The sequence below is a fragment of the Triticum dicoccoides genome, chromosome 1A, assembly GCF_002162155.2.
Source record: "Triticum dicoccoides isolate Atlit2015 ecotype Zavitan chromosome 1A, WEW_v2.0, whole genome shotgun sequence".
In the NCBI taxonomy this organism is placed as follows: domain Eukaryota; kingdom Viridiplantae; phylum Streptophyta; class Magnoliopsida; order Poales; family Poaceae; genus Triticum; species Triticum dicoccoides.
The window spans coordinates 12,042,181-12,053,903 of NC_041380.1; the positions used below are offsets into that span (position 1 = coordinate 12,042,181).

Consider the following 11,723-nt stretch of genomic DNA (forward strand, 5'->3'; position numbering starts at 1 on the left):
TCCGAATAACTATTGTTTTGGTCTTCTTGCAGTGCATCAAGGATGTGTCTATTAATACCGAATTACGCAATCTTTCAAGAGGTTGTAGCATGAGAGTGAAATCATATGACATGTATGAAATTAACGGGTTCAGATTTCGATCAGAGAAATATGAAAACCATAGAGAAGGGGACCTTTCGTCTAGAAATACCGGCGTTCTTGCTTTTGGAGTTGATGATGCAACCAACAAAGAGCTTGAATACTATGGTGTTATGATGGATATTATAGAACTTAAATTCGATGGCGATGAGGACTTCAGTCTTGTGATGTTTGATTGTCATTGGTTCCATCCAACTAAAGGAGTGAGACAATTGAATAGATTTGGCTTAGTTGAAGTAGCACATGCCTCAATCAATCCAGCCAATGAGCCTTTTGCTATTGCCAGCCAACAACAACAACAAACAACAACAACAACAACAACAACAACAACAACAACAACAACAACAACAACAAATGCAGATGTCTTCCAGGAGAATAATTTAGATGCTAATGATTTTATTGTACAACTAGGATCAGAGCTTGACAACATAATAGTAAGTGGTTCAGATGAGGTGGTTGATCCAACTGAATTGTCTGATATTAGCAACCGACATAATTTGGGTGGTGAAAGGATTCAAGAGCAAGTTATCAAGGATGAAGATTATGATGAAGTGATTGTTGAGGAAATTGAAGAATAATATGATGATTTCTAGGCTTTCTAGCCTAGTTTCTTTTATTACTGTTTTGTAATTTGGGTGGTTGAAGGACTTAGCAACATACACTTATCTATTTGCTATTGTCATTTTCAAATGGGCTTCTTGTCGATCATAAACTGCTCTTTTATATCTCTTTTCTTATTTGTTCAAAGAATTGCAAATTAAAGGATGACACTTGGAAGAAGAGCACCTCGCACTACTGGAGCCATCCAACCAACACCTGCTACTCGAAAGACTACTGTTGCTGATGGCACTTATGATGGGTACATAAGAGGAGTTTCAGATCTTCCACCTGCTATCCCAAATATTCAAGACCGCCCAATCATTCAACCTGCTGGAAAGACGTAAGTCTTACTAATTAGTATAAGTAGTTTCTTGTTCTACAGTATGTTTTCTTTTGCTAATATTTGTTGCATTTGCAACTTTCTTATAGGCATTGGAAAGACATTCCTGTTGTTCGAAATGGCAGGTGACCATCAAGTGTATTGACATGCCTTCTGAAACGTAATCATCCAGGTGTGGTGGATTATGATGGTGCGAAGGTGCTTGCAACAGAGTGGGAGGATTATCATGCAGTAAAGGACACAAATGGCCATTCGGTTGCAGACAAAATTGAAGATGCCTTTTGGGTATAAATTGTTTAAATTGCTCTTTTTTGTTGGCCAAATGATTTCCTCTTTTTTAATAAACCTTCTATACATTCTCTTTGCAGCTAAGGTACAAGTATGAAGATGCATACTCAGAGAAGGCCAAGCAACATGTTAGAAGATGTTGTAAGACACTTCTGCCAAGTATCTTTTATTATGCTAGAATCCAAGCAATAATTGAGCATTTTCGAAAAATTGAGAACACTAACGATGAATGATAAGCTTGCTGGGCAATACTATTTGGATAGAGACGAGTATTTGGTACAAAGGCAAGGTTGGTTACAAGAAGAAGCTTGGGTTATTTTAGTTAATGAGTGGTGTAGTGAAGAGTGGATTGCCAAATCTAACAAAAATCGTGACAATCGTGTTAGCTCAAAGTTCAAGCCTCACAAAGGTGGTTCCAACTCCATGACTACTATAAGTCAAAAAATGGTTATCAACTAAACTTAATTGTTTTTCCTATTATCAGTTTATCATATGAACAATCATATATATAATTATATATATATATATCTGATATGTATTGAATGTTGTGCAATACAGCCTGAGGAAACCGGCGAAGAAGTTAACCAAATTCAGGCTTGGGTGCATACACATAGAGGAATTGATGAGAGCAAACCTCTAATTCTCAATACACCAGAAGCTACTAAATGTCTGGTATGTGCCATTCGTCCACACAAAAAATAAACATAGATAACTGTTAATATGTGGATGGCATGTGCTCTTAGTATTTTTATATGGATCTAGTAATAAACAAGTGTTCGATCATTTAGTTTGAACGGAATAATGCTGAAATACCTTGTCGTTGAAACCTGTCATGTTTCTATGTGTTGATGTAACTATGTGCAACTTAGATAGAGAAATATGCCTACAGCAAAACCTGGGAATGGTCTGGTCTGATTCCTGGCCTTGTGTTGCTATTAGTTGTTTTGCTACATTGTTGAGTGTTGAGTGATGATAATGTTGATGCTGAATTTAGTTGTATCCATGCAAGAGTTACGTTGTTACCTATACAATCCGTATCAGCTTGTCTGTCCATTTATGCAATTGTGTAATATAATCTTCACTTGGTTCTCTGAAATTTCTGAACAATTGTGTACCTGTGTTTTCTTGTTGAATAGGCACTTTACACAAAAAGGCTAAAGAGTTAAATGGAGAGAACTATGATACTCTAAAAATGTTGTTAGTTCGAAGGCACTTTATGACTACTCTAATGGGAAGCCACATGGAAAATGGCCTCTCTTTAATGGCATTATCAATGACACCGAGGTAATTGCTGAGCTTAGAGCTACTGGTGCATCTTCAGCGGCCTTGAAGCGTCGCCGAGCTGAAGAAATTGAGGATGTGCTTCAAAAGGAGTCAGAGAAGGCTCGAAAGGCAGAGGCTTATGCCAACAATGTCTTGTCATGGGGTGTTGGCATGTATGAGCACTGCAATGGGATACAAAAGTTTCTTCAGGTGCTGGTTATCCACTTTATGTTCATGAATTAACTTGCTAGCATTTGGAAATAACCACCATGAATCTTGTTGTTTTGTAGGCTTTTGCAACTAACCAAGGAGTGCCTCTTGGTGAAATACCACCACCGCCAGTTCCACCACCTGCTCACTCATGGTCTCCTCCTGGATCTCCACAACAATCTACTATCCAAGTATGTAATCATCCATCTCAAGCAGACATACTTTCCCTTTTAGATTAACATGTATATATGTTGAGTTCACATGTATGTTTATTTCTGGCGTTCAAGTATAATAGTTTTACTTTCCCTTTCAGATTAACAAATTTTTGTGCTTGCCTATTTGTGAGTTGAGTTCTATAGTATGCTAAAGCAAATATCTTTAAAAATTAGCTCTTCTTTTGCAAATTCAAGAAAATAGCGAAGAACTGCCCCCTTTGTGTGTTCAGCAACATGCAAATCCTAGCTCTGATCATGTATGTATTTCTGAATCTAATCTCAAATGATACAACTATTGATGGCCTCTTTGTTGTGATGTTCACATAGTTGTGACAATATGTGTCACACCCTAGTTAGCTATGCATTAGAGTGTTGCATCATGTTCACTCTTTCATCAGAAACCTGAAATGGGGATGACAGAACCCCCAGTCCCCTCTGAAACCAATTAGGGTTTACTAAAAACTTTTTCAATGAACCTGAAATGCCCTTCTAAAATGCCCATCATTTTTGTCTTGGTTCAGAACCTCTGCCAAAAGTGATGCACATTTTCCTAGGCCATCTTAGGGTTTTTGAATTAAATCATAAATAATTGAATTTGGGCATTTAAAATTATATAAAATATTTAAATGCTCAAATATCTCCAAACTAAAATGCTTCATGTTGGAAATAATCCAACTATGGACCAGGAGTAGTTTGGTGATTTTAGGAGTTGCCTAAGTATTTTATTTAATTCAACAAAGTTGCAGAAGTATTAAAAAAACAGAAAACAGAAAGAAATGGAAAAACTTACCTGACGCCTGTTCCCGGCCCACCTGCCGGCCCAGCCCAGCGCCGCTCCAGCGAGCTGCTTGCCGGCCAGGCAGGCAGGCAGGTGCCCGACGGTGACCGCAGCGCGCGCCACGCACCTGCTCGCCGCCTCGCCACTCCCCGCGCCCGGTGACGTCGTGGATCAGCCTCCCTCGCTCCCCCGAACCCCCCAGACACCCCCTCTCCTCTCCAGCTCCTCCCCCTCGCGCTCCCCCGCCATGACCGACGCCACCATCGCCGTGCCTTCGTCGTAGCCGTGCTCCCCGCCACCCGTGCGTCCTCTCATCGTGTCCAGGAGCTCCGCCGCTGTCCACTCCATCGAGCAAGCCGAGCCCCGAGCGCTCGCAACGCCCGAGTCCACCACAACGACCTCGCCCGAACCGCCGTCGCCGGAGATCCCCTTCAACGCCGTCGTCGCTCCGGTCCATCTCCGGCCGCACCAAGGGCTTCGTCGCACTCACTGTGAGCTTAGCCATCTTTCCCCCCTCCTTTTCTTGCTCCCGAGCCGTGTAGCGACCTCCCGGAGCTCAACCGCACCCACCGCCGTGGAGCTCGTCGCCGACGTGCTCCCGGTCACCCTCCGACCACTCCACGGTGTCCATCATGCTCACCGTGTCACGTAGCACCTAGCTAGCTACTCCCCGCGCCTCGCCGACCCCTCTAGCGTCAAGTTCGTCTTAGGCCGAACCCCGGTGGCCGCCAAAGTCGTCGCCGGCGCCAACTCCGGCCACCCCGACCTCAACGGACTCCACCAAGAGCTGCGGCTCGTCCTCAGCTCCACTCCGGTGGTCTCCGCGACCCATTTGGTGGCCGAAACAGCCAAAACCACTTCCGCCGCCGCGTCGGGCTCGCCGGCGGCTAAACGCCGGTGCAGCCGACCCGGGTTTGACCACGGGTGGGCCCTGGTTGACTCCCCTGAGTCAATGACAGGTGGGGCCCAGCCCTGCTAATTAAACAGGTTTAGTTTTAATTAAATTTTAATTAATCTAATCACACTGACACGCGGGACCCAGTGTCAGGTTTGACCCGGACGTGTCCTGTTGACCTGCTGACGTCACACTGACGTCAGGCTGACGCAATAATTGATTTTCTGGATTAATCTAATATAGGAAATTCCAGAATATAGTTTAAACTTCAAAAATTCATAACTTTTATTCTGTAACTCCAAATCAGATAAATTATATATGAAAAATGATCAGAAAAATCCAATCTATCCATCTGTACTATTTTCATGCATGACTAAACAAGTTAACTTGATGTTTAATGCAGAACAAGGAAAAAACACTTTAAAGGACCATATTTGAGTTTGAAATTTGAATCTTTGATTCAAATTGGTACAAACCCTTCTGGTCTTAGTTGCATTAGCCCAACACACTCATATTGCTATGTTTCATGCATGCATCATATTGTTGCACATTGTTTGGTGATGGTTGTGTATCGGTGTTCTTGCGGCAGGTTCTGCCTCCGAGGAGTACCGTGATTACCCTAACGAAGAACCGTATCAGTGCATCGAACCATCAGGCAAGCAACCAACCATTTGATCATATCGATACAATCCCATGTTCTCGCTCCTGCTCTCTTTTACTGCATTAAGACAACGCGTTTCAAACTGCTGTGTGCTACGGTAGTTGAACCCACTTCCTCTGCATGACCTGTCATTGCCACAGTAACTAGATGAAACCCACTAGCATGTGTAGGAGTTGATTGAGCCATATGTATGTGTTGTTCCTACCTTGCTATGCTTGCTATGCTTAGAGTCGTGTCAGGTCTGGTTCATCTGGGTGATGGGCTAGAGTGAAATGATTATGTCGGTAATGAGAGTGGTGTGGTGAACACGATTTGGTAAAGGTATCGATGAGAGGCCATGTAGGAGTACATGGTGGGTTGTTTCATTGAAGCCGACCTTAAGCACTGAGATCTGTATGTGTGATTTAAGATACAGCTACTACCATGCATTGTGCCCTGAAATATGAACCCGCTCGACTTCTTATTCACCCTAGCTCTCTGTCCAGGAGTTGCAAGTAGTTTCTGGTGTTTGTAGCCTACTGGAGGCCGTGGACAGCGCTGACCGTAGGGGTGGGCTGTGATGCGGTAGGTACGTGGCCGGGTGTACCGAATACCCGTTAGTTATCTCGGGAACCCTGTTCACATCGTTCGGGGCCGTATGGGAAACCTCGGCCGGACTCCCTGCGGATGGAACCTGGATAGGCGATAAACCTGGACTAGAGGCTTAGGTGTTTAGGTAGGTCGTGGTCTACACCCACGTCGGCTTTCGCTTGAAGTCTGCCGAGCACATGTCGTGTGCAGACGCTAAGTGGTGGAAACATGTATGAAGAAGTACACCCCTGCAGGGTTATCATGATCTATTCGAATAGTCGCGTCCGCGGTAAAGGACTACTTGGTTGCCTATACAGTTCATAGACAAGTAAATGGAAACTACTAAAAGCCTCAAGATAAGTGTGAGTGCCGAGGATGGCTCTTCCGTAGGAAGACGGAGGTGGATCCTCGGTAGTGTATTGAAGTGGTGAGTAGTGGACTCGTGTGCGCAAAACCATTTCAAGTTGGAGTCTCGTAGGTTAGCCTAGCCAAGAGTCAAAGCTGGCTTGCTGCAATAACTCCACCAACCCTTCTTGATAATATGCATGTATGTAGGATCTGATGTAAGTCTTGCTGAGTACCTTTGTACTCATGTTGCTATAATTTACATTTTACAGAAGACGCTGCAACCCCTTCTGATGGTTTCTACGTAGACGTTGACATCAATGAGTAGGCTAAGGCCCAGGTGGTGTTCCTGAGCTTGTGAAGGACCTCGTAGTATAGCTAGGCTTTCCAAGCCTCTTCTATTTTTCTAGTTGTCTGTACTCAGACAAGTTACTTCCGCTGCTAGTTTGTATGACTGTATGACTTGAATGCTGGGTCGTGTGACCCGTACCTTTGTGTATGTTATGTATGGCTCGCTGAGCCTTAAATAAAGTACTTGTGTCGTAGAGTCATGTTGTGATGCCTTGTTGTATTTGCACATATCGAGCATATTGTGTGTATGATTGAAATGCTTGGTATGTGTGGGATCTGACTATCTAGTTGTTTATCTTTAGTAGCCTCTCTTACCGGGAAATGTCTCCTAGTGTTACCGCTGAGCCATGGTAGCTTGCTACTGCTCTGGAACACTTAGGCTAGCCGGCATGTGTCCTTCTTCGTTCCGGTGTCTGTCCCTTCGGGGAAATGTCACGCATTGAGTACCGGAGTCCTGTTAGCCCGCTACAGCCCGGTTTACCGGAGTCCTGCTAGCCCAGTGCTACAGCCCGGACCCACTTGCTGATGACCGACACGTTCGAAGCTGGGTCATGGATGCCTGTCCCTGTAAGTCTGTGCCACTTTGGGTTTACGACTAGTCATGTCAGCCCGGGCTCCTTATCATATGGATGCTAGCGACACTATCATATACGTGAGCCAAAAGGCGCAAACGGTCCCGGGCGAAGGTAAGGCGACACCCGTGGGGATACCGTGCGTGAGGCCGCAAAGTGATATGAGGTGTTACCGGCTAGATCGATGTGACATCGAGTCGGGGTCCTGACAGCGTTGGCATCAGAGCCGGACTGCCTGTAGGTTCTCCAAGCCAAACTGGTCGATGTTGAGTCTAGAAATTCTTTAGTTATATGTAGGGGAATTGTTTGTGGGTGGAACGTAAGGCTCTTTTTACTCCTTTATCTTATGACATTCTGATCTGAGTCAGTCTATTCCTCCACCGGGGGTTAAGGAATTAGGATCTATTCTCTCTATCAGGATCACATGTTACTAATCAGTAGTACCTTATAGGGTTGATGGATACAAGCCTAGTTCAGTTCTACTACCACGTTATGTTGTTAGGATGGATTCAGAACTTTGATATGATGATGTTGGGTGTGTATGAAATCCTTTGTCAAATGTCTCAAAATCCTTCTTGAGCATTTACAGCTGTTATGCTGCCGAAATTTTGCTAGAAATTCTAATGCCTTTGCATTATGATTGTGCTTTCAGATGGCCACTCGCGACCTCAATCAAGTGGTTCGCCTGACTCGATGCCTAGATGTACCCGGCCATACTGCCATGTTGGTCAGGGTAATGACTGAGGCTGGATACCGTTGGTATCCTGAGTACACGGTCGAAGAGCAATTCCGAGACTTTAATCAAAGCCAGTATCTCTGCACTGTCAGGATATTTCCATCCTATCCTGGGTCCACCGAGCCCCTTCACTGCTCCTATGGACTCGGGGTTACTATTGAGATGGTTGTGCAGGACGCCGCCTACTCTATGATGACCATCATGCGAGTCAGGTCTGGCCTATTTCGGGACTCTGATTTCCGGTATATGCCAGGATCACTTCCGGGAGCACAAGGGTATCTCCAGGCTATCTATGCTGACCCCACCCAGGAGGATTCACGGACTCGCACCACTGCTGAGATGCTCGAGGATAAGGACCGTGAAAATCGGGCCTTGAGGTTAGAGCTCTTCAATACCCGTGCTGACCACTGGGCCACATTGACTCGGTTTGCACCGGCGGTGCAAGCTGGATATTCGGATATGCGCGATCTCTATCCTGTGAGATCTGCTCTGCCAGACGTGATGGGTTGGCGTGATGTAGGAGGCATCACCCCACCTCGCGGTCCCCGCAGGCCACCGTCTATTGGTCCAAGACCTCATCCTAGCCCCTATGGTCCACAAGCTTCGCGAGATCGTCTGTTTCCGGATGATCATGTTGAGCTTCCAGGCTATGGAGGTGACTTCTACGAGGACTACTACGGATCGGTCTGAGTTAGTGGTAGTATCACTAGTTCGTGTTAGCTGTGTCGTTTATCGTCCTGCGTGACTCGTGGGATATGACCTAACTGTATCGCCTTCCGGAGGTGTAGAAAAATAATGTATAGGAGCTGGGAATGCCTCCGATGAGATGTAATCCTCTTTTCACCGTAATAGTACTTTGTTTGGTCTTGTACTAAACCCTGTATGGTGTGTATGACGATGGAATAAAGAAGCAGTTTCTGTATCTACCATGTCATACGGATGATCATCTTGCATTCCGAGTTATTCCTTACATTTTGTATCCTATGTCGGAATTTTATCATCCTGACTAAATCATTGTCTTGTTTACCTAGGATGGTCAACACGCGCACTAACCCTGCTCCTCAAGAGCAGGCCGAAGGCAGTGAAGTCAGGAATGCAAATCTGCCTCATCCTCCTTCCCTAGCCGAGGTTATGATGGAAGCCGAAAGAAACAAGCGGGAGACCAACCGTTTGTTGGAGCGTATTGAACAGAACACAGCACACCATCAGAGGACTAACGTGGTGTCACTCAGTGATTTTATCAAGTTACATCCACCCACGTTCCACCACTCTGTCGAGCCTCTCGACGCTGATGACTGGCTTCGCAGTATCTCCCACAAGCTGCGTTCCGCGCTGGTGGCTGAGGCTGACAAGGTCACCTTTGCTGCATATCATCTTGAAGGCCCCGCCAGTCTATGGTGGGAGAATTATGGAGCTATGCGCCCAGCGGGCCATGTCACCACTTGGGCTGAATTCAGCGAGGCTTTCCGTGAACATCACATTCCGGAGGGTCTCACGGACCGTAAACGTGAGGAATTTTGCAGTTTCACTCAGGGCCGACTCTCTGTGGATGCTTACAGCAGGGAGTTCGGTTACCTCGCACGATATGCAACTGAGGAAGTTTCTACTGATGCCAAGAAGCAAGCAAGGTTCCGTAAGGGACTTAGTCCTGAGCTTCGCCGGGACCTCCGTCTGCATGAGTGCACATCTTTTCAGAAGCTTGTTAACAAGGCCATCAGTGCTGAGACTGGTCAGACTGATTATGACGCAACACGCAAGCGTGGCCGTGACATGGGTTCCTCATCCGGTGCGGGTCCTCAGAAGCGCCGCGTGTGGGTGCCCAACACTGCCCTGCCACCTAGGTTCACACCGAGGCCATCCTTCCAGGCGCCTCGCCCCGTTCAATAGTCTGCACCAGCCAAGCCCTATGGGGGTCCAACCAACAATGCTCCTCCATGTACCAGTTCCGTGACTTGTTTCAAGTGTGGGGAATCTGGCCACTATATGCGTGAGTGTCCCCAAACCAACCCCAACCAATCTGCTAAAGTTGTTGGCCATGGCAAGCCGACAGGAAAAGTATTCCACGCCAAGCCGGCCACCGCTACACGTGGCCATGTCAACTGTATCTCTGCCGAAGAAGCTCAAGAGGATCCCAACATCGTTCTCGGTACGCTCCTTGTTAATTGCCACCCGGCATCTGTTCTTTTCGATACAGGAGCCTCTCATTCATTTATATCCGAGAACTATGCTCGTTTGCATAACACCGCATTCTGTGACATGCCATCCACTATGGAAATTTCTACTCCCGGCTCTAGATGGCAGACCTCCAGGGTAAGTTATGGAAATGAAATCCAAGTCGACAGACTTGTTTTCCTTGCATCTTTGATAGCTCTCAAATTTTCAGATATTAATATCATTTTGGGTATGGACTGGATGTCAGCTCATCATGCCAAAATTGATTGCTTCTCTAGGACTGTCCAACTCACTCATCCTTCGGGCAAGATAGTCAATGTCTTGACCCGGTTAGCCGAGCGACAATTATATTCTCTTAACGCCAGCCCTTTGCCAGACCTTGAGGACGTTCCGGTAGTCCGTGACTTCCCAGATGTCTTCCCAGAGGAATTGCCAGGTGTTCCACCTGACAGGGATGTTGAGTTCGTAATAGACCTCATCCCAGGAACCGTCCCGATTGCTAGAAGACCCTATAAGATGGCACCACTAGAACTAGCCGAGCTTAAGAAACAACTCGATGAGTCCTTGAAAAAGGGTTTCATCCGACCTAGTTCATCTCCGTGGGCTTGCCCCGTCCTATTCGTCAAGAAGAAGGATGGTACGGACCGGATGGTTGTAGATTATCGACCTGTTAATTTGGTCACAATCAAGAACAAATATCCGCTCCCCAGGATCAACGACCTGTATGATCAGCTCGCTGGATCCTCAGTCTTCTCCAAGATGGATTTGAGGTTGGGCTACCATCAAATCAAATTCAGAAACGGGGACATTCCTAAAACGGCCTTTGTTACTCGTTATGGCCAATACGAGTACACCGTTATGTCCTTCGGATTAACCAACGCTCCAGCCACCTTTTCTCGGTTAATGAACTCAATCTTCATGGAGTATTTGGACAAATTCGTCGTGGTTTACCTCGATGATATACTCATCCACTCCAAGAACGAGGAAGAACATGCCGAACATCTAAGGCTAGTGTTGAAGAAACTTCGAGAGCATCGCCTTTATGCCAAGTTTTCCAAATGTGAATTTTGGTTGTCAGAAGTGACCTATCTGGGTCATGTAATATCTGGTAAAGGTATTGCTGTTAACCCTGAGCGAGTTCAAGCCGTCCTTAATTGGACTCCACCTGAATCGGTCAAGCAAGTTCGGAGTTTTCTGGGCTTAGCGAGCTATTGTCGTCGCTTTGTCGAGAACTTCTCCAAAGTTGCTAAACCTCTAACCGAACTCCTCAAGAAAGATAAAAAGTTCGAATGGACTCCACAATGTGAGCACAGCTTTCAGGAACTGAAAAGACGCCTGACTTCTGCTCCCGTACTGGTACCGCCAGACTTCTCTAAGGACTTTGTTATCTACTGCGACGCCTCGCGACAAGGACTAGGTTGCATTCTCATGCAAGACCGACACGTAATTGCTTACGCTTCACGGCAATTTCACCCACATGAGGAGAATTATCCTACTCATGATCTAGAGCTTGCAGCCGTAGTCTATGCACTTAAAACCTGGCGACATTACCTTCTTGGTAATCGTTGCGAAATATTCACTGATCACCA

The 11,723-nt window shown here is 46.0% G+C and overlaps 2 long non-coding RNA genes across 2 annotated transcripts; both read left to right on the forward strand.

Moving 5' to 3' along the window:
• The first annotated feature begins 920 nt into the window (after positions 1 to 920).
• LOC119306651 lies at positions 921 to 1,757 on the forward strand. Its single transcript, XR_005149108.1, has 3 exons — positions 921 to 1,078; positions 1,168 to 1,363; positions 1,447 to 1,757. It is a non-coding gene; the product is annotated as an uncharacterized LOC119306651 (long non-coding RNA).
• Positions 1,758 to 1,931: 174 nt separating this feature from the next.
• On the forward strand, positions 1,932 to 3,031 carry LOC119307297. Its single transcript, XR_005149395.1, has 3 exons — positions 1,932 to 2,038; positions 2,503 to 2,839; positions 2,920 to 3,031. It is a non-coding gene; the product is annotated as an uncharacterized LOC119307297 (long non-coding RNA).
• Positions 3,032 to 11,723: the final 8,692 nt, after the last annotated feature.